The sequence below is a fragment of the Pteropus alecto genome, unplaced genomic scaffold, assembly GCF_000325575.1.
Source record: "Pteropus alecto unplaced genomic scaffold, ASM32557v1 scaffold3, whole genome shotgun sequence".
NCBI lineage: Eukaryota > Metazoa > Chordata > Mammalia > Chiroptera > Pteropodidae > Pteropus > Pteropus alecto.
The window spans coordinates 13,394,780-13,419,594 of record NW_006442484.1 but is presented as its reverse complement, the minus strand read 5'-3'; the positions used below and the strand labels follow the sequence as shown (position 1 = coordinate 13,419,594).

The 24,815-nt window shown below is 41.3% G+C and overlaps 1 protein-coding gene across 8 annotated transcripts in view; it reads right to left on the bottom strand.

Annotated features, from left to right (window-relative positions):
• MGAT5 (mannosyl (alpha-1,6-)-glycoprotein beta-1,6-N-acetyl-glucosaminyltransferase) overlaps positions 1–24,815 on the bottom strand; it is a 330,189-nt gene that overhangs the window by 211,134 nt on the left and 94,240 nt on the right. Inside the window, exon 1 of one of the 8 annotated variants that reach the window (XM_015596652.2) lies at positions 22,084–22,104. The exons of the other annotated variants lie outside the window; for them this stretch is intronic. The gene's annotated coding sequence lies outside the window, so the exon portion shown is untranslated. Of the gene's footprint in view, positions 1–22,083; positions 22,105–24,815 lie in introns of those variants that run through there. 8 annotated transcript variants of the gene reach the window in all.

Genomic DNA, 24,815 nt, shown 5'->3' with positions numbered 1-24,815 from the left:
GCTCCAGGAAAAAAAAATTCTAGAAAGAGCAGGGATTGAGGGAACAAAAATGTCCAAGACCGAGGACGGGAGGGGAAACAAGTGGGGGGGACCTTCAATGGAGGCTGCCTGTTATACCACTGATTATTTAAGATGATCAGAGAAGGCACTGGAAGGGATGGTGAGGAGGAGTGGGAAGAACCCCGGCACCCAAGGCCTGGAAACCTTTGATCTACAGCTATTGCACCCACTGGCACTGTGATCACAGACAAGTCTAAGTTTCTGCACGTCTAAAACGGGAAAGTTGCAGAACCACAGAACCCCGATAGAGCTGGGTGAGCAGGGGGTGAACGATCCTAGTCACTGGTTTTCAAATTGTGTTCCAAAGGACTTCAGGCTTCCCAGAATTGTTTCAGAGGTTCCGCAAATGTTTTAATTTGATTTTTGGTTTTGTTTAAATTTTGTTCTTTCTAAAAAACTTTGTTAGAAAAACTTTTGAATACCAAATTTTAAGATACCAGGGACAATCAATATATGCATCAATTTACACTCTAGAGATTCAGAACAAAATTTCCTTAGCTACCCCTGTATATGCAAGTTGAACTCTGAATTTCTATGTTATTTGGTCAGGAAATTAATGCTCAGCAGTGGTCTCGTTTGTTGTTTTATTAAATTCAGGTCCATATATCTACTCATGTAAAACTGTATGACAGAGAACACTATAAGTATTTAACTGTTAGATGAGAGTCAGTCATAAATTATAAGTTTCAGAGGCTTCTTGTTTGACTTCCTCATTGTAAGAAGCTACGACAGTTTTAGATAATGTTAACGATTCTGAAGAAGGATCTGATACATGGACCTCCATATTATGGGCCTCATGGTATCCCCGGCTTCACCTTTTCTTACCCTATAGCTTGTAACCACAAACTTCATTGCTTTAAGTATTTTTTCTCTGATTCGAATAATGGCACAACCACAAACTTCATTGCTTTAAGTATTTTTTCTCTCTGATTCGAATTGGTTTTGCCTAGATAATGGCATTGTGACTCACTTGCCTTTTCCCCCTACCCTTATCTTCTGTATGTCTGCTCCTTTAATTATTAACCCTTAGGACAATTGTCTCCAACTTTTTTGGCACCAGGGACCAGCGCTCCTATGAGAATCCAATGCCTGATGATCTGAGGTGGAGCTGACGTGGTGATGCTAGTGCTGGGGAACGGCTGCAAATACAGATGAAACTTCACTCTCTCACCCGCCACTCACCTCCTGCTGTGCAGCCTGGTTCCTAACAGGTCATGGACTTAACAGGTCCTAATAGGTACTGATCTGCAGCTGGGGTTGAGGACCCATGCCTGTGGACATAAGATTAACTGAGCCTCAAGTCTATAGTCATGAGGATAATAGGTTTCCATTGAACTTTAGACTAAGGATAACATCTTAACTTTAGATGTTTCAGCCCCAGCCCCATTGAGACAGGTCACGGGATCAGACAGGAAGGCGCCATGGCTGATTCCAGAACCGGACACGATGATCAACTACCTCGACTCCCTTTGGTTGTTTAATCAGTAGCACCCATGACACCAACTGCCTTAGTTTCCATGACAACTGATTTTTCCCTATGTAGTCTGTGCTTCCAAGATACTCGGGGAGCCAGGCCTTTGAGCAATAGCTTGCCTGTGTCTCCGAGACTTGCAACTCTCTAATAAATGCTTGTTCTAAATAGCGCAACTCCTGTGTCAGTCTTTTGGCTGAGCAGCACAGACAGCACAAGCCCAGGACTCGGTTGCTCTCGGTTTCAATGTAACTCTGAAACAATTTCTGACTACTTCTCTTTCCAGCCTCTGTATCAATTTACATCAAGAGCAACTGAGAGTGCTTGAAAATTGTTTTAAAAAAGAGTAGTCATTATCATTTGCAATCAGGGTGAATCTGAACTTCTACTGGACGCTAACCTTGAAATGACTGCACACCATCTGACCGAACTCCATATTCTGTACTCATCAGAGCAGCTTACGTGCCTAATGAATGGCTTTGAAAGGAAATATGATGGATTAAAACATCTCATTTTTTAAATACAGACTTAGACAGACTTGAAGACTACATTAGATCTTACTTAGAAAAATAAGCCAGTACAAACCATCAATTTACCGAGGACACCAAGGCCCAGAAAACGTTTGGTTTTCCAGTTATTAGAGTCAGAACTGAACCAGTACGCAAGTCTGCTCAAGCCCCAGTCTTGCTTCCTAATATGATATGATCTCCACCAAACCAACCTTCATCTACTAGCCATCTGCAGAAACTCAAAATGGAAGAGACTTATTAATACAAAACACAAGCCAGAAACCAGTCTGGTGACTTTAAGGAGCTATGTATCTAATTCAATGTCCCACTTACCTCAAGGGGTTGAGAGAATCAACAAAGAAAAATACGCATGGACAGAATTATTGGTATGAGAAAGACAGATGGTCTGGGGGGAGATTCTTGCTCGAAATACGGTTGTCTTCTGTTGTTAAAAGGGAAAGCCGAGGAGAAGGGAAGGACAAGCAAAGCAGCTTTTTCTCCAAAATAAGTCCAAATTCCTGGGAAGGCCCTGAGTTTGGTTGTTCACATCTCTGGCTGCCTGGACGCACAGGCCTGGTGCCACCAACTTGAAACCAATCACAGGGCCCACCTGGCAGAAGCCCCAAATCTGAAGTGTGAATCCTTGACAGCTGCGATAACCAATGAGCGAACCCTCCTCCTATCCTAGGGAGCAGAGGAGCTCAGGAGTCAAGCGGTGCCCAGGAACGGATATGAACTGGGGCCCATCTTCTCCCCTTTCGTGACGAATTCTAGCACTTTTCTTTGTAAACAGGAAAAGCACATCCTAAGTGAAAAAAGCCTGTTTCTCAATAACTAGCTAAATAAGTTTTATTTTGAGTCATTATCTGAAAGACACCCGCTAAAACAACACCCCTTCAATATACCTGGGGAGGCCTTTTTAAAAGAATGTCTGGAGTTTTAAAAGGACTGGTTCCTTTTATTTCTGAAGTATTCAAACCAAGACTGTCCTGTGCTCAGAAAGTTCACTTATTATGCTACACTTGCATGTGTCTTTGTACATGCATGTTTTTGTAAAAAAAAAAAAAATTAACCTGGTGGTCTTTATCACCTGCAGGCAACCTCCAACCCTAGCTCCCTGAAGTGGGTATTTGCCTCACAGTTACATCGTCCACTGAGAGTAATTTAGGGCTCCATATCGCATGTCAACAGCAAAATAAAGTTTCAAACACTGTAAAAAGGCTAATAACTCCGTATCCAGAAAAGGCCCTCCTTACTGCCCTCTCCCCACTCCCACTCAACTCCTGGTGACTTCACATATGACCATCTCCACTAGAGGGCGCAGAGGGGAAGGGAAAACAGCTGGAAAGGAACCTTTGATGATTTTATTGACTTTGCCTCTTGGGTGTGCACATTACTGGCAGGTGTACAAAGCAGAGCGAGGACAAAGGAGTGAGAAGGAAGCTGTCACTGCTGGATCAGATAAGATTTTCACGTGTTCTGTGAGTTTCACTCACTAGGCCCATAGGTTATTCACAGTTGACAGAATTTCCCATCAACAAAAAATGAAACCACAGCAATTCTACGAATTTTGAAAATATGTACTAAAACAAAAAGCATGGGTCTCTGAAAAATGAAACAAACTGTTAATCCAGCATTTCTCAGTCCTTGGCACAAATGACATCTGAAGCCAGATAACTCTTTGTGACAGGCCTGTCCTGCAGGGTGTTCAGCAGCATTCCTGTCCTCTAGTCACTAGATGCCCTAAGAACGCACCATTCCCCGCTGTGATGATCAAAAGACTGACATTGCCAAATGTTCCCTAAGGGATAAAAGCACCCCACTTAAGAACCGTTGCCTTTACCAATCTGCAGAACCTAACCCAAGCTACAGAAAGAGGTTCAGAGGTTCAGAGGTCAGCCCATAAAACCAGACTGCAGAGCAAGGAAGGGAACTCAAGTCAATCAAAACCCCGAAGATGAGCAGGCACAGAGCCCCGTGCTGAGACTGGAGGCCACAGAGAGATGAGAGGAAGGTCCATTCCTGATACTGCCCCAAGCTGACTGAGATGAGTCTCAATTTCTACCATATCCTTCAGTGACAACACTGTTTTAGCACCAGACGAGGAACTTATTCTTAGGCTGGCTGTGCCCCCATTTATTAATTAGTATACAGCACTGAGGTTCTACTCAAAGATCTTAGTCTATAAATCAACAGGCACAGGGAAGAAGGCTTGAGAAGACAAAATCTGGATGATGCTACATCAGGCAGTCTTAAAAAGAAAAGGATTGTCATTTGGCTTCCAGCCCAGGAAACCATGAACATGCATTATGACAGGTCGATAATGACTCTCTAAGAAGAAAAGGAATAGTCTGTGAAAAGATCACATAGTGTGTAAATTTGTTAGGTAGATCTCCTCAATGTCGAATGGAAATGCTCAAAAGATTTGCTTTCACTCAGAGCCAAAACACTGTAAAGCCACAAAGGAATTTTATGGTAAGCAGAAAATGTACTTTTTTCTCTGAGGATCAGACTTCTGGCATTTCCATCTCGAAAACACTCACGGAATGATAACAGGCCCAAAATGGCCTCAGTGATAATAATTTAAAAAAATAAAAAAAGTCAGAAAAATCATCAAAGTTACTCCCAAAAAGTGAGGCAATGCCCATTAGTCAACGAGTATTCTCTGAACCTTACAAGCCAATCGCCCCACCCTTAGGACCCCTCTCTTCCACCTAGAGAGAGACACAGGCTGGATGCTGGTCTACCCCATAAGTGCTCTGGCTGCACTTTCTGCAGAAATGAGACAGCCCTCCAAGCACTTGATTTGATGAAGATCACCAGGTTCAAATAAAAATAAAAAAAATTTAAAAAAATGCATGTATAGACACGCAATCCGAGATATCCACTCAGAGGCTTATGAAATTTAAACCTTATAATGAATTTCCCATTGCTTCTAAAATGGAGTTATAGTAAATCCAGATGGACAACAAGGCTCCAAGCTTCGACAGATCTTGGGTCATAAAAGCCTCAGGTCTGAATTTTCTTAGGGAAGACCACCACCATCATCACATGCTGGTTGATAAGTTTACTTGTCCCCCAATTTATAAACCAAAGTCAACTCTCCCAAATACTGCAAATATTTTGGGTCAACTTCACTAGGATCTAGTTGCAAGCCCTTGGATTACATGAATAATGAATTAACTCAAGATAACATGGAACATCTCAGGAGAGTTTCCTGCCCTCCGAGTTAAGGAGTGCCAAACCAGAGCCTCTCAACTCTGATGCACTTTGGAATCACCTGGATTCCTTTTTTAAAAAATACAGATGCCCAGGTCTCATAAGCCTAAAGATTCTGATTCACTTTGTCTGAGGTATGGCTCAGGCAGGTGCCTTATTATTTTTAAGCTGCCTAGGTGATTTAAATACACAGACAGACATGAGAACAATTAAATCCTTAGAAAAATGTTCCTTTTATCAACTCTATGGATCCTATCTAGTGGCACCTAAAATCTATTCCAATATTTTACAAGATAAACTTTCTGTTCTCCACAAATGTAGATCCACTGGCTCACTAGGCAATCTATCTGCAAGGTATACTGTTGGGTTTTTTTGTTTGTTTGTTTCCTTAAAGAATCACAAGCTAGTCTTCTCAGCCCAATAGCCAGGCACCCTAGCCCAAGGAGGCAGCTTTTCAGGAAGAGCTCATCTACTACGAAGCCCTGATAGATCACCGCCATGCCGTGAGCATCCATTGCCATACTTGCTGAGTATCGTGCTGGACTGTTCAAGCTTTTATTAACCTCTCCTTGATATTTGGCTCCAAAAAATGAGAAATTATTTGAGGCTAACCAAATGGCCTCAATGTCTATCAATCCTTCTAGTAACCAGCACCTATTCGACCTTGGTACTCCAAGTCTGATCTGTGAACCTGAAGCACTGAGCTGATCTGGTAAATTGTTAGAAATGCAGAATCTCAGGCCCACTCCCAGACCAAATGAATCAGAACTGGTGTTTATAACAGGATCCCCAGGTATCTGTTGCACATTAAAGTTTGAGACACATTGCTTTTTATCTCACCCAGGATAGTAATGAGGGGAAATCAGATACTAATTTCCAATGACAGATGACAGAGAATATGGCACAATCTCTCTTCTTTTCATAATGTGCACAGAACTTGATGATTTGCTATTTCTTTCCAATGACAGATGACAGAGAATATGGCACAATCCCTCTTCTTTTCATAATGTGCACAGAACTTAATGATTTGGTATTTCTTTACCAATGGCCAGGCACCCTAGCCCAAGGAGGCAGCTTAATTCATGTATAAGCTAGATTCATGTCAGTAAGACCAGTTGTCTTATAGACACTCCTAGTTACTGTAAGACACATCCAGCTGAGGTGAGAATTAGATAAGCAGATGGTGTGGTTTTATCATTGTGAACTAGGAGTGTGTCTAAGACAACTCGTCATGCTTTCTAGTTGCAGGGTTTTGATCCATTGTGCTAAAATCAAAGACGCAGTTTGGATATGTCTTCCAACTTTTAACTGTAATATAGCAAATAACTCTAAACAGCAAATTACCCTATGCAGCTTCCCAGCATATACCTTGCACTGCTCAAAGTAAGACCTCATGGCGGGGTTTACTGAGTTTTTGTTGTTTTATAATTGCTGAAATGCTCACTTTAGAACACCTGCTTACCAATCACCAGTACTTTCTCAGTTGACTTTAAAGTGGAACAGCCTTCAACTGATGAGGTTAAGCATCCTCCTTAGGTGGCTTAATTTTGTATGAGATGATGTCAACCAATATTTAAAGTTTCTGGAAATATTTCTCATTCTGATATTTTCCAGAACACATAACTGACTTTAAGGCCATTGAAAGCTTTTCAAAGCTTTACTGAAAGAAACTATATTTGAAAGATGACTTAAGGGATACACAATCCACCCACTGTTTACATTGACCTTGTCCAGCTTTTTGTGACAAATGAGCTCCTTTAACTGCCTCTCTCCCTCTCTCTATCTCAATCTCAATCTTTCTCTCTCTCTCATGCACACACACACACAGACATACACACCGTTAGGAACTTTTCAATCATTTAATTTTTGCATATATATGATAAAGATGGATTATTAAGGTAAAATTATATTTCTTTTTTGAAACAAGATAGTAAAGTTTATGAAGTTCATTCATTTTAATACCATCTTTGCTAAATGTTCAAATTAATGAAAAATTACCTTTTGCCCATTTAGCCTGTAACACAGCATTTAATTGAATTCTGTAACAAATAAATATAATTTGTCAACAAAATCAATTCCACAATTACATCTTAATAGTATAAAATTGGTGTGGGGACCAAATGCATTTTCAAAACCAGATAGCAACGTAATCATTGGCCCTGGCATCAAAGCTAGACAAGAAACTGCCTGATGTTTAGATCTCTTGCATCTTAATTTAAAAATGAACCAAAAGATTTATAAAGGGTCTACTCCTTACTTCCCCACTGGACACGTTTTCATGCAGAACGTCACAGAAAGAAATCGGAGAGAGGACTTTTCCTGCTCCTGCAGGAGAGCACGTGCAGGTCTTCTCCTCTAAGCTTGTGGGGTGGGCCGGTAGGTTTCCTGCTCTTGGGGTTGTCTTCTCTCTCTCTCCCCACAGGTTAATGGGACGGGGCTTCCCTACCCAACAGAGGGCACCCACACCATCTGGCTGCCCCGAGGACAGATGTAGGAATTCCACCTGGGGGGATCAAAAAGCCCTGCATAGAACACATCTTCCAACTCAGCTTTGATAAAGCTGGTACTGTATTTTAATCTTCATCTAGCTTCTTCTATTTCCTCTAGTTCAGAACCCAGAAGGGAGGAAGGGTGTGATTAATTGGCATCTCCAAACCCCAAAAGTTTATTTTATATTTTTTTTCTGTTTTGTTTCTAAATATCAGGATAGGACAGGTGGTTTCTGGCAGCTATTTGAAAGCATTTCTCCACAAATAACACATTGCAGGTGCACGAATCTTTAATCCTAATAAACTAAAAGACAAAATGACTATAACAATCATAATATTTTCTTTCTAAATATTGATTTTTTAAAAAATATTGTAAGATATGCCAAAAGAATTCTGATCAGATGAATGCAACTGTGGCTAGAAGGAAGATAATCTGGAGGGAAATGGCAGAATTATCAGCATAATGCTCAATAATTATACTTTGACCTGAGTGTTCCTAATGCATCCTGCCTTTAACCAACAGTCCATTAAGGATATAAATAAATATTTTTTATTATAACATCACTTTCAAAAACCTCATGGGCTGCTAGTGCAGTGCGCTCTTCTGAATGTCACTAACCACAATCTAAAGCAAGCTCTTGATAACTGCTGGTAGGCTTTCAAACTCTCCCATCTTAAAGGGGGATCAGAGATTGTATATGTAAATACATCTTCTATTTAATGACCCTAGAGATAGAAATGGTAGAGCAGACAACGCTGCCTTTCAGAATAAAAGCTCAGGGCACCCTCAATCCCCAGAGCTTGAGAACAAACAGATGGGAACCTCTGCTCTAGATATTTCAAATCCCTGGATCTGGGCTGGCCCTGGGCCACATGTCTTGGAAGAAATCTTAAAAGTAATGTATGTGTGACCTAATATAGAAAGCAGTTTAAAAAAAAAAAAAATGAAAATGGCAAGGTGAACCAAATCGCTGGATTTACCATAAACCAGGCAAAGGTTTTGCTCATTAAACTTAATGTATCTAGGAAGACCTAGAGAAGAAAGTCCTCTTTCGTCTTACAGTATCAAGAACATTCATCTGGGCATCTGACCATCTGGCCGGATTTTACTCAATGGCACGGTACAATGTAACTGACACTGCTTCCTTCTTCAAGAGAGCTGCCAGGAAAAGCACCACAATCATGGTTCGCTTCCAGGAAGTAAATGGATATCTATTTAGAGTTTAAACCTCATTCCTGACCCTTATTTTCCTATTCTTATTATCTCCTTGCCTCATTTTTACCCCTTAATCTTAAATGTACTTCTTTATCTACCTGTATTATATGTTTTAAGCTTTTTTGGAACATATCATGATAAGTAAACAAAAAGGCACAAGACAGCTGTGGCAGGCAGGTAGTGGCCCTCCAAATAAGTCCCAGTTCTCATTCCAGAACCTGTCACATTATATGGCAAAGGGAAACTAAGGTATCGAATGGAATTGAGACTGCTAAACAGCTGACCTTGAAATAGGGAGGTGATCCTGGATTATCCTGGCAGGCTCTAAGTAATCACAGGGTCCTTAAACGTAGCAAGGAGAAACAGAGGGTAGGTCAGAAGGACACAACAGTCTCTCCTCAAGAACTCTCAAACTATCTACTGAGTCGTTTCCATAAAACTAAGGCCAATGATTTAAGAAGTCCAGATAACCTTTGGGTCTTTCTACTCTAGTAGTAACAGATTAGAAATTTTAGAAGTGAGGTAGCTCCCTAATAAAGGTAACAGCATGCACACACACACAGTGCATAAAAGGACAATAGTTTCAGGCCATTTTAGCATAAGGGCAAAGCAGCCTCAGGTATCTCGGGAGTGCCTGACAGCATCTCTCCAGGGTTCCAATCGAAACCAATTTTCACAATAACGGCATCATTCGTTGATGTAACTCGGGAGTGCCTGACAGCATCTCTCCAGGGTTCCAATCGAAACCAATTTTCACAATAACGGCATCATTCGTTGACAAGATGCAATACAGACTTCCGAGATGTTCCTAGAGCTGAACTCCTAAATAACAATGATAAATGTGGGAGGCGGGTGCAGGAGGATGGAAGATTGTATGGTAAGATACATATATGTCGTATATGCTGACCATGGTACTTCTTTGCCTCTGGACCCCAGAAACCACCAAACTCTCTGTTCTCTAATGGTAGAAGTGTCCTAATCATCACTGAAGTAAGAACTGGCAGTGATCACCTTAACACAATTCCTCTCAGCCTATGAGGTAGGTGCTATGACTGTCCCCATTTGGAGTGGGGGAAACTGAGGCATGAACTACTAAGCAATCTGTTTTAGGTTGCACAGCTACCAGGTGGTAGAGCTGTTACAGACCTTGGCCATCTGGCTCTTTACCACTGCTCTAAGATGCCTCAGCACCTGTCAGAGAGCCTGACACCTAGAATGTATCCGAAGTTATGAAATGAATAAATGAAGCAAGTTTGAAAAAAAAAGGGAGGGGAGGGAATTAAATCAATCAATCAGGCATATAATAATAATTACTAAACGCTCAATAAATATGAGTTGCTTTCCAATGACTGTTAGGCTTTTCCCCCACTTTGATCAAAAAAAAACCCTGTAAGCCAACTATTTTTAAATGAGAAGCCTGGAAGGTATATAATAATCACCTGGAAATTTTTCAAAAAACATAGCCCTGAGCAGAGCTATGTTTTATGCTCTTCTCCAAATTCTGCTTTTGTCATTCTGCACTGGGCTTCTATCGGGGGTTTTAAACAGAAACTTCCCAGGTGATCCTACAAACACCTGCTCATACTGTCCGCCAGACCAGCCAGCAAAGCATCTCTGCTCTGGTGTCTTGGGTCCCATGAAACAGAGTGTAGAACCCAGATTGGGTTGAATGTGGAACTGCATGGTGGGGACTTGATTTCAAAGACACAAGGAAGCACAGGTAAAATTTAAGCAGTGAGCAGAATAACTGTGCTGTTAGCATTAGGCGGTCAGGTACACAACAAGAGTGTAATACACACACACCTTAAACTACAGAGGCTATCCCGAGGAAAAGAAATTACTAACACATTGCCAGTTTAGAAAGAGATGTCGATTTTATTATTTTTCTCTTGCAATTCTATCAAAGTGACATCAGCATGCCATTTTAGAGTTTTGTCCATAGGACAAAATTGAGATGGAAGGTCAGTAAGAGGCCAACCTGTTGGCTGAGACCCACCCCATCAGACAAATTTTCTGGGAAGAGGCTCACTGTGTGCTCTCCATGGTCCTACATGTTGTGGAGAAAATACCGAAGGTTCAAAAGATGTCCCTACCCTTAGAGACAGACCCCCGCTCCCCCAGCACTCATGCAGAGCAGGGCAGAACACTGCTAACTCAGGGGCACTGCTGAGGGCACATCATCTCTGTGTCCCAAAGACTTAGGGGCTGGAAAGAATCTCAGGAGGTTTCATGGAGACCTGAACTGGGTCTCTGTCCTTCATCGTCCCTCACTTTTTGAGCTCCAACTTATGTCAGGTTCTAAACTAGACATCGGAGGATGAAAGATCAGTTAGAGAATGTTTTGAAACTAAAGTGACTGACTGCAAGCTTCGAGCTTAAGGCAAGGTACAGAGCATCGGAGCTATCCAGTTTCTCCGCAGTCACGGGAACCTGGGGGAACAGCTCTACGCTGGAGGGAGGGAACCATCACACAGAGTTCCAGGACTAGGGGCAGAGCTTGGAACCACTCACTTCACATCTCAAAACCCCAGTACTGTCTGCCCTTAAAAATGAAGCAGCAGAAATAGGAGGTCCAAGTCCCTTCCATTTTAAATTTCAAATGAGAACAAATTTTCATTAACCAGCTATTTGAAATTTTTAATAATTCAGGATGACCACACTCATATCCTAGAATGTGATCCTGGCAGAGGAGGTGGGAGAGTGGGCAAGAGATGATAGAAATTGATTTACAGTTTGAGAATTATGGATGAATGAAGCCATTATGCAAAACTGTGCCCCTTCCATTTTATCCTTTGTCTCAAATACACTAAATTGTATCACTTGCTTCTCATGACCACTAGATTTATAAGCTAATTAAAAGTACTTTTATAATCACTCCATGCAAAAAAACTATGAACATTATTATAATGACTTAAATGCCTACAGCAGTATAACAGGATCTGGGGAGAGTTTATTAAAACCTTAGCACACGTGCCATGAATATGCCATTGGGAAATTCGCTTTTTAAAAGTTCCCCAATTTTTCCCAGTGAGTTAACATTTAATTCACATTGTGACTGCTCCAGTCAATGAGACTAGGTAAACTGTTTCCCTCCCTGTTTCCTCTGCTCCGTGGTGATTCTCTCCATCGAAACCCACACCATGAACAAACTAAGACACTGGTTCTCAACCATCACTGTACATCAGAATTGCCTGGGGAAACTTTACAAATATCAGCCCACCCCAACCCCAGGATTATGATTCAATTGGTCTGGGTAGGGCCAGGAAACCAATAGAATTTTAAGTACTTCCAAACATTCTAAGGTGCTGGCAGGGTTGAGAACTACTGAGTGAAAGTGTCCACCTTAACAGGCAGATAATCGAAGTGAGGAGAAAAGTGGACGGGACAAGTCTGAGGGGGAAGGGTGACAGAGGCGAGGGAGGTGGAAGCTGTGATGAATCAGTGACTATCTGCCCCACTTAGGATTGGCTGCCACTTTGCAACTCCGACCACAAGACAATTTGAAGAAAGACAGTCTGGAGGGGCCAGATCTTCCAATCTTTCCAGAGAAGCCAGCAACCCAGAGTTTTGGGTCAAATCTCTGTGTTTGTAAATGGTGGCACTAATTTAGATTTAAAAAAAAAAAAAATTCTGAGTGGACCAAAGTTCAAAGGAAATTACTATCTTGCTTTTCCGCTCAGTCCACTTCATTATAGGTTATATATGACTTTGTCCTAAAATCATCCAACCATTCTTAGCTTTCTAAATAGTAGCCGGTATTCTCAAATACCAATTTCCGATCATCATTAAAGGCTTCAGTGCACCAGCTCCCAGCCCACATGTGAAACACAATACAAGCTTGTGAATCATTCACACCTAGTTGCCAATCCTACGAAACTGGAAGGGAATTTAAAAGTCATCTAGAGAGAAAGAGAGAGATGCAGGCCCCACGCTCCAGAAAGTCTAAGTGACCTGTCCAGGACCACAAACGCTGTTGGTTGTAGGGCAACAACTTTGTCCTGCTGTTAGCACTAAGCCTCCTCCCGGATGTCCTGCTGATGTTGTCCTTGGAAAATACAGGTGTCACTGCTCTAGGAATCTCTCTGAAGAATCTGAAAGTCTCGACCATTCAGCCGAGCCTCCTTCCCAGCCCCCAGTAAACGCATCATCCCTTTGCTGGAAAGTATAAGAAACATAAAGAAATGAATCAGATGACTGAGTAACTTTGGGCTGGCTGCTTCTTTCTGTCCTTGGGCCACAAAGTCTCCTTCCTACTCACTCTAGTGAGGTTATTACCCATGATCAAGGCACATAGCATCTACTATGTTCTGAATTCTCCACGCAGAGATACACCTCAGAAGGCAGCTTCTCAGCTGTGAAAGAAGTCAGCCTCTGTGGTGTTCTCTCAGAAGTCTGCTTTGGAATTATTCAACAGGGTCAGAGCTGAACCCGAGTGTCTTGCATGGCTGGAGAGGAAATCTGATATGGTAGAAAGACTCGGGGATTAGACCCAGGTGCGAATCTCAGCACTGACATGACTTGGCCTTGTGTCTCTTTTGGAAAGTTACAGAAATGGAAATCTAGTTTCCTCATCTGTAAACCGTCCACCTGGTAAGGATTTAATCTGCAAAGGGCCTAGCCCAGTGCCTGGCCCTTGATGAGAGTGAAGAAGTAATCTCATGACTCCTGTAAGGAGCCCCAGTCGGATGGGAGGATTCACCACTGCTTGATTTTAGAACATAAGATCAGCCTTCTCTGGCCTAGTTTTACTGAAGCAGATAGTTGTTTTCTTAGTGCTATTCAGTTCCCTTTCTCAAAAGATGTAAGCAAATCTGTCCAAAACACAGAAAACACAGACAAGCGTCAGCAAAATGTCACCGCAACTGATGCGAAGGACTTTTCTGCCTTGTCCATCAGTTTTGATGAGGAAGCCAAGCAGCTTTCAGTCACAAAATCCAATTCCCAGTCCTGGTGAAGATCGCCACTTCAAAGAATGTCCTCAGTCAGCGTCTAAAAGTCTGAAATCCATCCCCTTGAATTCATTATAACCCAGCATTATATTCCATCTCTCAGAGCAAAACTACACTTTATGATTCACTGCATGGAGCCATTCCCTAGTAGATGCTGTATTTTAGAATTATGACCAAAACAAGACCAAAAAACAATAAAACAAGCCCAATAAAACAAGCCCTGTACCCTTATGTTTTATAATCTAAACAAGATAAATCAAAACAAGATTTACACATGCCTGGGAAACAATTCACACTGACATAATTGTAAATCAACTGTATCTTAAGATTCAAGAAGAATAAATGTCTGTACTGTTCTTCTAGCATAAAACCTACCATGGCAGATCCGACTTTTTACAAAAGTAAGTTATGACCTTAGGTCACTAGACAGAATTACTTTGATCAAATCTATTCTTGGCAAGCTCTTTGGGGGTATAATCTACTTTATAATAATAAACAAGTAGTAGCTATTAAAATCTTACACTTACACACAACAAACACCACCATCACTCCCAGAGTCAAGAATGTCTATACCATTCCCAAATTAAAACATGCCCAACAAAGACAAGAAGCAACCCAGTTGTTCACAAAACAAGCCATGCTACATTCTACCCTGGCAAGAGAATGGGCATTAAAAAGCATTACTCAGGTATGCAGTTTACTTAACAGCAATGTAGCATCATCGATCTCCTGGTTTTGATATTGTCCTAGAGTGTGTAAGATGATACTTCTGGGGGAAGCTGGTTTCGTGGGCCTTTCTGCACTCTTCTCTCAGTCTCCTGGGAAATAGTTATTTCGAAACAAAGAGCTGTTTTTTAAAAGTACTTGTTATTGCATATCTTTCTGTTGGGGAAGTTTTTCATGGTAAGGTAGCCCCAAACACTTCCCCCGTGCCCGCGTTTTACTTACGCATGCAGGATGGGACCCATACCTCAATACTCAGAAAAGGGTCAAAAGATTCTGAAAAAACTCCCTTGCTCAATGGGAACCACCACCCTAACAATGTAAATCACTGGAGACTTTTAAGAGTGGAGAGACTGCCATATTTGCTCTTTGCTGCTGTGTAGAGGATTTGAAGAGGATGTGACCGGAGACCAGGAGACCAGTGAGGCAGTCCATGCACTCCACGTGAGCCATGAGTCACATAAGGGCCTCCGCAGGGTGGCAGCAGTCATGGGAGGTAGAGACCAAGAGCCAGAAACATTTAAGAGATCCAATCAACCAACAGTGAACAAGACTAACTGGAGGTAATGGTGGAGAAGGAATCTCGCGTGACTGCTAGACTTCTAGCTTGGGCGGCCAAGGAAATGTGCGTCCTTCACCAAGAAAGGAAAATGAAGAAGCCTGTCTGTGAGGGAGGATGAAGGAGGTTGCCTAAAGGTAATACAGGGCAACAGCGCTATTATAGTACATATTGCCAACAGAACGGTTTTCTTACTCTGCTGGGAAAATATCCTTTTCCTTGTCTGATGGGGCATAAAGTGCAGGAAGACGGACAACTTTCTCGCAGGGTGACAAGGGTAGCCACTGCTCATCCACACAACCCACATGATCCTTGTCAGATCAGATCATTCTCACATGCAGCCACACACCCAGTCATTTGACCCTATACCTACTCTTGGAAAAGGTCCACCCAACCGAGATGTGTCCCACAGGAGAGGGTGCCCGGATTCCAGCATTCCTATAAAAAGAAATGAATGCCACAGGAAATCTGACTTAATTTTTTTGGTCGACAAACGTTCTCACATTTTTCTTACTTGTAGAAGTACAGGTTATTTGGGAATAGGAAGAGGGCCCCTGTACAAACATTTCCTGGGCAGGCTGTCACAGCTCCTCAAGTTTCACTTAGAAAGGCATTTCCTTGAGGTAGAGCATTAAAACTCCAGGAACCCCTTCAACAAAATAAACATTTCTAAACTACCAGGAATAATAAAAGCTGGAGGAGACCGCGAAAACAGTTTACCTTCTATCACTTTCTCTATACCTAAAAGAATCCCTTCTATCACTGAGCATCAGAAATTTGTCTCTTCACCACGTCTTCCAACCACCACCCCAATCGCCATCTACTAAGACTGTTTTCAAATGAAACATTGCCTTGTCGGGCCCTAAACACATAAGATCCCTCCCTTCTTCAAATCCCAGAGCACTCTCTCTCTTTTGTGACTTTTATTAAATGTCTGTACCCTAGTTATTTTTGTATGTGTCTCTTCCCCCTGATATTAAATTATATAATAAGTACTATTTCTTGACTGCTTGCTATGGACCAGCTAGGTGTTTTATAGGAATCTTAACTAATACTCACAGTTAATATTGTATCCATTTTACAGATGAGGGACCCGAAACAGAGATACCAGGAAAGTGCAGAGACCTCCTTACTACTCTGTACTAACCTAACACAGGCTGCCCTTACTGCCAAGCCCTAGTTTATGCCACATTATGTACGTGATGTGAGATTCTTATCACCATAGCAACTAACCCAGAAGTTTTCCCACAAAAGATACTCACGGTAATTATTTTTTGCTGAAACTGCATTTACATCTCCCAGTCCCTCCTCCATTGGGCGACCTTTGCCTGCACTCCCCTTAAGTCAGTTCTACTAACCAGGTCCCAGTGTTCCCAATAGGATCTGATTCTTGCCTAGTACTGGCGCTATCATCACCCTTAATCTGGACTCCCTACTTCCATCACTATTTTCTATCATCTGCATCATTATCATATCATGACCACTGTGTGTCAAGTACAGCTTTAAGGCGTCACAGCTATGAACAGGGCTGATGTTCGCAACAGTTAATAAGGTAGACTATTATCTGAATCTCACACATGAGGAAACTGAGATGCAGTGTGTTTAGGTCGCCTGCTCTGGCCGTTCAGTTAGTAGGTGTCTGACCTGGGGTATGAACAGAGCTAAGTTTTCTGGAGGCCACAACTATCTTTGGCTCTTATTCAGCCTTCCTCCCCACTATACCCCAATTATACTCCCCATGGCTTCATTTACCACTGGAACTGCCATGAAGCCAGGTCTTCTCCATTTGGGGCTGGTATAATTGTTTTGAACCTGCGTGCAAGACTTCCTATTTATTCCTAATACAGCTTAATACTATTACTTTTGGTCCACTGTTCTATCCCATTTGGTTTTTCTCTGAATTGCTTCTGTCAATTGAAACTCTAGAAATTATTTTGGCTCTGTATCATTCATAAATTAGTTAATTTACCAATTTACAGATTCCTTCAGCAGCCACTATCACAAGGTCCTGAGAGAAAAAGATGTAAAATAAGACTTTAAAATACTTAAGTAGTGATAGAAAAACAGGATAAATAAAGGTTCAGATAAAGCATCAGTTTCTCTAAACTGCTTCCCATGTGGGTGGGAGTGGGAAGGAATACCCATTAAAAAATAATGCAGCTGTTCATTTCATTTTGCAATAATCTTCCTTAAGGAAATGGTGTTCCAAATTAAAAAGTTATGTATGAGAGGACATCGAAAAAGAGCCTATGAAGACCTTCTGACATGTGAACAATGGCTCTGTACATTCGCGCGCTGGTAGCATTTACTACCCACCGCTGAGGAATGTGCTTTATTTGATGATTATTTGCCTAGGTTAGGTTTTTTGGTAACAGCTTTAATAACCTATAATACACACCATACACACACTTCACCCATTGAAAGCATACAATTCAACAGTTTTTAGTATATTCACAGAGTTGCACAACTATTACAACAATCCATTTTAGAACACTTCTACCACCCCCAAAAGAAACTTGAACCCTTTAGTTATCACCTCCTAATCCTCCACCCTCACCCTCAGCCCTAGGCTGATTCCTATTTCTGTAGCTGTGCCTACTTTCAATGTTTCATATAAATAAAATCGTGTAATATGTGATTTTTTGTGACCAGCTTCTTTCACTTAGCACAATGTTTTCAAGGTTCATTCTTGTAGCATGAATCGGTACTTCATTCTGTTTATGGCCAAATAAAATTCCACTGTATGGATAGATCGAATTTTACCTATTCATCAATCGATGACTTATGAATAAAGCTGCCATATAAACATTCACATCCAGTATTTTGTGTAGACATTTTTTTCATTTTTATTTATACCTAGGAGTGGAATTCTTGGGTCACACAATTCTATATTTAACATTTTGCTAAACTCTATGTTTAACATTTTGAAGAACTGTTAAAATGTTTTCTACAGTGGCTGTACCACTCTGCACTCTAACCAGCAGTGTATGAAGGTTCTAATTTTTCCACATCTCGCCAACACTAGTTATTATGTCTTTTCTATTATAGTCATCCTAGTGAGTATAAAGTGGTTTCTCACTGTGATTTTGATTTGCATTTCCCTGATGACTAATGATTGTGAGAATCTTTTCATGTGCTTATTGGCTTATCTGGGTTTCTTTTGGGGGAATTACCTATTCAGATTATTTGCCCTTTTTCCAAAAAATTGGTTGTCTTTTTATTATTGAGTTGTAAGAATTTTAATATATTCTAAATATAAATTCCTTATCAGACATATAACTTGTAAATATTTCTCCAATTCTGTGGGTATGAGTCTTCTATCTTCAAAACACTTTTATTTGCTCTTTACAAATAAAATGATTTTATTTCTCTATCTCTGCCCAGCTATAAAGTATTAAAAATGCCTTTAAATCATTTTTTTCCTAGCAATTCATATCACCATATTCTATGATATTTTAAAATCTAAGTGGACCTATCTCCTGAGCTCCTTAATGCATCATACTGTTATATTTTAAAGATAAAACTATGACTCTTACAAATATAAAATGAACAGATAGCAAAGATTTTATTTGGCTCATTAATTAAAGAGGGAACCAGAAGGATATTACAGATTCAAAAATACAAAGAACAAACACATATGTAGACAATCAGGAATGCTGAAATAAATGTAACATATTAAAAAACTAATTTCTTGAGAGAGATCAATAGTACCTCAACTGGATAAAATTAATTTGCATTTCTATGAACAAGAATCATTTCCACTACTATCATTTTTCTATAACTAGCCCAAATGTAGAACAGTTCAAAGAAAATGAAAGGCACAGATAACCCAGGAGGATGCACTCGATACTAAGTAATCTCTTCTGCCTATTTCAGTCTTTCATAATTTTCCTTGACAATACTTAAAGGTCTCATATCAGTCAGAGTGCAATCAAAAAATGGAAATCACATGGTAATCTGAACAACAGAAGCTTAATATAATTAACTACAACCAGAGACTGCCATAACAGGTGATTAGTAAGAAGTAATACAAGGAACTCCAAACATAAAGGAAGACCAGCTATGAGGAGTATAGCTGGTCTTCCTTTATGTTTGGAGTTCCTTGGGATGGAGATAGAACACCTAAGGAAAAGGTACCCACCCCAAGGCAGAGATCCTGACTGTGTTGGAGAAGGCACAGCTATGACTCACTAGATGGCACAGAAGCCACTGTGGTGCCAATTGGCCAGATTTGCTGAAAATGTGTCCTCTACGCCTGGGAACCCCAACCCCCAGTACTGGTCTACGGCCTGTTAGGAACTGGGCCACGCAGCAGGAGGTGAGCGGCAGACCAGCGAGGGAAGCTTCATCTGTGTTTGTAGCCGCTCCCCAGCGCTGGTATCCCTGCCTCAGCTCCACCTCGGATCATAAGGCATTAGATTCTCATAGGAACACTGGTCCCTGGTTCCAAAAAGGTTGGGGACTGCTGCTCTAGGGTACCAGGGGAAGCTGTCCACAGGGAGGTATCTCACTGGAGGCACTCTACTACAAAATCACCCAAAGGGGTGCCAGAGGACACTGCTGGCCATTGGTGCTCTTGATTACCAGACCGCACAGGAGCAGGACACTGGAGAAGACACACGCTCTGGAAGAGCCCTCCCAGAGAACACAAAGAATGGAGAAATAAAACCCTTTCCTCCCGCAGTGCCTCTCTACCGCCCTCTGCTGACAAAGCTTGAAACTGTGCCAACTGCAAAGAGGGGCCCAGATCCAGTTTCACAAAGCAGGCAAAAGGGACAAATTTGGAGTTAACAGGCCATAAATCATTAATGGCACATTTGGTACAGTTAAATACATTTGGGAAATTCCAGATATATATCTGGGGAAAGACACCTGTGTAGTATTCTCTGACTGGAGGACTTTAGGCAACTTTCACCAAAAGTGAAAACAAGAATTTTAACTGGGGCTTTTCTTACTCCATAATTTGCATTGTGCCAACCCTAAGTGTTTATACATCTATAATGCCAAGAATTCTTCTCAACTTTCCTGTGAATTCTCACCTTTCCCATCTAAGGAACATCCTCCTTATCTTCCACTTCACCCTTGTTCTTTTCCTGCCCTCCTAAAACACACACATGTACCCGTCACAAATACATTATGTTGTAAGAACAGGCAATACTGCTGGGACAGATCTTACACTAATTCTGTGCTGTTTCAATTACTCCTACTGCATAAGTCCTTCCAATTTTGTGCTAATATTCTCACTTGGAAATCACCATCCTAAGCCTGGTATTTAATGGATCCAATTCTTCCCTGCCTTGAGCCTTTAAACCAGACTGTGTTTTGTCTCTCTTGACAGATGAGAGGTGAGTGAAAAGCTCGACATCTGGGCCCTAGTCTAGGTAAAAGAAATGTGGATCATTCCCACCTGTCATGCTCCACAGCCATTGGCAAGACAACCCGTTAGCACCAGCCGCTGCCACTCAAAAGCACGGGGGGCTGAAGAAAATGATAGTTAAATAGGATCCTAGAGGACACCAACGCCTTCTCTCCTTGAGGAAGCCTTACCTGCCAAGTTCACTCCCAGTAACCATACGATATCATTCAATGGTTTATGTAGATAAGAGTTCAGCTGTTCCAAATGACAACCTATAAAAAAGCCGTACTAACAAAGAGGTTGGTGCCAATGTTTTTTGAGAGGTACTATTTTTTTTGTTTGTTTTTGGCAAAACTTGTAAATTAGAATTTAAGCACTCATAAATGCTAAACTGTGCAGAGAATGAATATAAAAGTGCAGGTCCTGCCAAGAATAGCTAGTTTCTAAAACTCAATATTTCAGGTTTTCATTTTTCTGTTCAAGTGGAAGCAGCAATTAGAATAGAGTAGTAAACCAACCAACCAAACGAACAAAAAACTATACCCAGAGCTCAATCCAGTATGGCGCTTTTAAGCTGTTTTATTTCACAGACAAGTGGCCATGCCATGGTCAAGTTTATCACTGCTGTGGCCCACAACTCACAAGGAGGAGAGAGTAGGCATGGTCCTGGGATACAGACCCCAGAAATGTGTCCTGCAGGTAAGGAGATGGGTGGAGGACCACGGCTCTCCTTTGTGATGAAGAGATGGGCCAGAGAGGGAAAAACATCACAATTATATTTGTTGATGAGGATACACCCTTATTATTTGAAGCTATACTAGAAATTGGGTCAGAACGTTTTTAATTGGTTACCAATATTTAAAAAACAGGGAGACTTCACATAAAAATCTGAGTGTCCGGTATTTCCTGAAAAAAAGAAAAAAAAAAAAAAGGACTATCTGGTAACACTGAACCTTGTCCTGTGAAGGAAGGGACTTTGGCAGGAATGGAGTAGTGGAGCATGGCTCCTTGAGCATGGAACTTTTGCAGGCTACTTTATGTACCTGAGTTACCTACCTACTCATTAGCATCTTAGTTTGGTCATATATTAAAAGACTGTAAGCTTCAATGAAGGCAAGTCTTGTCTGTTATCTTTATTCATAAGCATATTTCAATACAGTGCCTAACACATAGTTAGTTCCCAGCAACTGTACCTGCTAGGTGCTCAATATCAAAAAAAAAAAAAAATGATTGCATGAACTCTACTAGACCCTCTATATACACCATCTTATTTCATTCTTAATTATCCTTTTGAAATATTTGCTCCCCGCTTTATACATGAGGTTCAGAGAATTAGCTAACTGTGCTTATAAAGCTCACCCAGCTACGTGATTAGAGAATATGATCTCAAGTTTATTTGACACCAAGCAAAGGAGTATGGAAACGCAAGTCAGGGTATAGAAAAAGAGCTTCTAGTTAAAAAATTTTTTAAAAAAGAAAGCAATAGGCTGATTGCAAACATATAATTTTCCCATATAATTTTTGTTCCATACCTGTTAACAGAAAGTACAAATATTACAAGGTCATTGCTTCTTTATTCTGTAAAACTCTTAGGAATCTTTCATCAAGAGAGTCAAAATCCACTTCCTAAATCTTCAAATGGGGTTAATTCTGCTATGGGGATTAGTGACCATGCTTCAGCTAGGCAATTCTGAAAGAAAAGCAATAAATTTAAATATAACATGGCTTCAATCTGAGATCCCAAAGACAAAAAGTCATAGCAGGAAGTCATTCCACTTAATGGGCAGCAGGGGTTCTCAGCCCCAGAGCAGAGCAGAATGAGCACTCCACAACAAACATTCTCTCTCCTGCTCCATGCCAGCAGGCTACCCACCAGCAGGCCAGTAACTAAACGAATGAGTACATAAACTACTTGAAAACACAAAAGGTGCTATATATTCACAGTGAGAAGAGGAATTAGGGCAGCTCCCTGAAGAGGTCAGAAGTCTGGTAAAGCTCTAAAAATGTCTTTATCATATTGGGTTGTCCACCTATCAATATATACAGATGTTAGCAAAACCCCAGCAGTAGGGCAAAAAACTACCCACTCTTTTCTCTGGTCCCTTAAGCCATCACAAGACACAGTAAGAGATGAATTACCCTTTTATATGTTCATCTCCCCGGACCAGGCTTCTCAAAGAACCAGTGTCATACTGATTGAATCTCCAGCCCCTTCTATGGTGATTGCATATGGTGAGCATAATGGTATCTTCCCATCCCCAGACCTCAAGCAGATAGTCAAGGATTATTTTTCCAATCTACGCATTTGCCTGCGAATACAGAACGGTACTAAACCAAATCACATATAAGCAGACAGACCTGCATCTAAATCACTTTGTATTAGAATGTGTCATAAAAATGATAGGAAATCAAAACAATCTAAAACACTGAGGAGCCGTGCCCATGACAATGCCTCAGAGATTTGGCAGTTGTCCATGAAACAGGATGAGCCTAGAATTTGTTCCTTGAATGTTCCTGGGCCTATGAATCACCTGGGAATTTAACTATTTTGTAAATTCTGAGTCAGGGGGGCCTTGAGAGTCTGCATTTCCAAACAGCTCCCAGATGTTGATGCTGCTGCCAGTTTGTGAACCCTACTTTGAGTAGCAAAGATCTGGCAGCTTCAGCAGGGACCCATAACCCCATTTGTGCCTTGCTGACTACAGCAGGCTCTAAGGAGCTGAGCTAACTCGCCACAGAGGACAGAACTTGATGTGGTATGCTTTAGGTTGGAAATTCCTAAGGCAATGGCTTTTTTCTTTTATTCCATTCAAGCTCTAACATTCTATCATCAGTCGACCCAAAGAGGTAAGAATTAGTACAGGGGCTGGGGGAGCTCTCAAAAACAAATCTCAAGTTCCTTTGTTACCACCCCTTGTTTAGATGCCATAGTTGTGTATACCTGGACTCGTGCACCTCCTGATAAGGGCTTTATCCTCATGTGAAACAGTGAAACAGATTTCTGTGTGCTCCTGCAGCCTCTATCCTTTCCTTCCAGACCGCGGACTATAATTTCAAATCTCTTTAGGCTTTCTAAATAGGCAGGGATTCCTAACACTTGGGGCTATACACTCTCTTAGGAATCTCATAAAGGCTATGAACACTCTTAACCTCCAAAATACACAGACACCAAAGGTTAACACATCAGGGGGTTCATAGACTATGTCTAAATCTTATAAAAGGAAATCTGCTTCCTGTCTTCAGGAGGACTTAAAGATACAGGTTAACTTACTCAGAGCACTTTATTTTTAAAATATGAATCCTTTCCAACAAATATTTTATACAATATACCAAGTCCCTGCCTCTGAAAACTTAACGCAAATCATGAACTGCCTGCAAACAGTCGCATGTCTTATTATAGAGCGAGATGACAAATGAATAAATCTGAAAATTTCAAGGCAAAGTCACAACCCTGGAAACAATAACCATGATTGGCACTGCTCCAACCCACATTTTCTTAAAAGCATGCAAGAAATCGTGGGACTAGTACTGGTTATCCACTGAAAGACAGCAGGACGGAGGGGTGGAGGCAAGAAGGAGAGGAAAACTAATTAAAAAGCAAATGGGGAAAAATTAGCTTGGAAAGGGCTCACTGAACTGCTGACAGAATAGAGTGCTGAGGTGAAAAACCAATGCAAAAGAGATTTGGCAGAATCCAGAAAGAACATGATCAGAATGAGAAACGAGGCTATAGCCAACTCCCAGTTACGAGTGAGAGAGAGAAGGAATCAGAGTGACGTTTGTGGAGATGAAGAAAGGAAAAAGTTCCCTGGACAAAAGGGGAGCAAAGAGACTGGACTGAAGGAGAGGGCTGAGGAGAAAAGCGGGCAGATCCCTGCTTTGGAAAACGAAACACAGCATTTTCCTTGATCTCTCTCTGTCCCTCTCGCCCTCTCAGGACTACAGAGAATCTAACCAATGCAATCTGATGCCCTCTTAAGAAAAAGAGACCAACTGGAGATGGGGAACAATGATCTGCCTAAGCCATCACAAATCAGCTTACGATTACAAACAAAAGCCTACCTGGTGTGTGGAGAGTACTTGCGGGCACTTGCACAAGAACCTCCCCGTCCCGCTCCCACATTTATCAGTCTATCCCGCTCCTTTCCATTAATGCCGGAAACGACAAGGCAGAGACACCATCTTATGTTCCTTTCATCTGAGCCATTTATTGTAGAGACAGGTTATTTCACTTGGGGGGGGGGGGGGCGGGGGGGGGGGCACT